Raw genomic sequence first — 1,874 nt, forward strand, 5'->3', positions numbered from 1 at the left:
AACAATAGAGGAAGCGTGGAGAAGGGCATCCCAGCAACATGTTGGTTTGTGAGACATCTATTCATGGCTATAGGCATAACATAGTGATGTGTTTCAGGGGGCCTGCAGTCTCACTGATTGGATTCTCCCACAAGAGAGAAAGAGCTAGAAAGAGAGCTGGCTGAGGGCAGAGGGGAAGGTGCCACTTTACATTGCCTTAGGTGCCACTGGGTGATACTGATGCCTCAAGGAGGGGGAATCTATGGCACAGAACAGTTCAGTGGCAAATAATGTTCACTGAATTGATTTGACTTGCCCGAGCTCACTTAGCAGATGGGAAAATGGGATGTAAGTAATCTAATTTCCAGGTACATGGTGGCTAGTCAAGAAAGTTCAGCTTATTTATAATTTTTTAAAAATACATCTGTTTTATCCAGGTAAGAAAATTTGGTGGTACTGAATAACATGTGGATTTGTCTCCTTAACTTTTCTAGATTTGACCATTCTTTGCTTCACACTCTATTCAAGATTCAACCAGTTTATAGTACTTGTCTTTTCTGATATTCTTGTTCTATTTTCTTTTGTCATTTTGGTGGTCCCCACCCCCACCCTGGCCCCTTCATCCATTCTATTTACCAGGTGTTATGTACTACTGTGTAACAAGCTACCATAACTTAACAGTCTCTGTGGATCAAGAATTCAAGAGTGTTGTGACTGGATGGTTCTGGCTTGGAGTATCTCTTGAGCTTATAGTCAAGAAGTTGGCTGGGCCTGCAGTCATCTGAAGACTGGACTGGGGCTGGAGGAACCATTTCCAAAATGACTCACAGAGCTGTGGATGGGAGTCCTCCGTTTTTCAGCCTGTGGTCCATTGAGTCTCCTCACAACATGGTGGCTGATTTCCTTCAGAGACAGTGCACAGAGGGAGCTGCAGTGTCCTTTTTCTTCTAATCTTGGAAGTTACACACTATCACTGCTGCCTCTCTCTGTTTGTTAGAAGCCAGTCACTGAGTTCAGCTCACATTCAAAGGGAGGGAAACTTATCTCCACCTTTTGAAGGAAACAGTACCAGGAACTGGTGGAATATGTTAAAAACACCATGTGAGGTGTTCTTTCAGCCTTGGCTCTGACTGAGAGGCTGGTCTTCCACTTCCAGGCCTTCTCTGGGCATCAGCCTGCAGCTTCATGTGGCTCAAAATGAAACTTGACTCTTTCTTTCAAAAGACTCCCCCCATCTCTCCTAAGTTTCCAAGCACCATGAAAAGTCACAGACTGTTAAGAAAAGAGAAGGGAACTTGAAGTGATCCCAGCATTACAGGATCTGGATATAGTCATCTGTCTCTTTTGTTCCTGCTGCAGCACTAAAATTTGACATCTCTGATTCTTCTCAAGCAAGGGTTGCTACAATCTTTTCAGCAGCTTCTCCATGGTGCTGCCACAAACATATATTGCAGTCATGTTCAGTACCCACTAACTTTCAGCACATGACTTTTTCCTCAAAGCGTAACTTCACTTGATTCTTGGCGATTTCTCTATGCATTTAAATTGTTGTCATTCGACATCCTGGTTCTCAGACAGCCCTCTTAATTATTTACCTCTTTGCTTCCAGACTTCAGCAATTGTTTCCGTTGGCTTTCTTCCTTCCCCTTGTTCATATAGTGAACTCAGTATGCCTGAAACCAGATTTCAGCATTTCCCTCCACAGTGGTTTCCCCCTTGTTCTTGCTGGACTGAGTCACAAGCCTAAAAAACTCATCATCTTGGGCTTCTCCATTGCCTGTATTCCCTATACTTGTAATGGGATTCTGGCCCCCTGTCTTGTGACAAAAACAGTTTGCCTGCCCTGCAGTCTGGGTCAGTTCCCAGCCTTATCAGAGATATCAACAACCCCAAAT

The sequence above is a fragment of the Moschus berezovskii genome, chromosome X (assembly GCF_049115385.1).
Source record: "Moschus berezovskii isolate FMDL1 chromosome X, NW_MosBer_1.0, whole genome shotgun sequence".
In the NCBI taxonomy this organism is placed as follows: Eukaryota; Metazoa; Chordata; class Mammalia; order Artiodactyla; family Moschidae; genus Moschus; species Moschus berezovskii.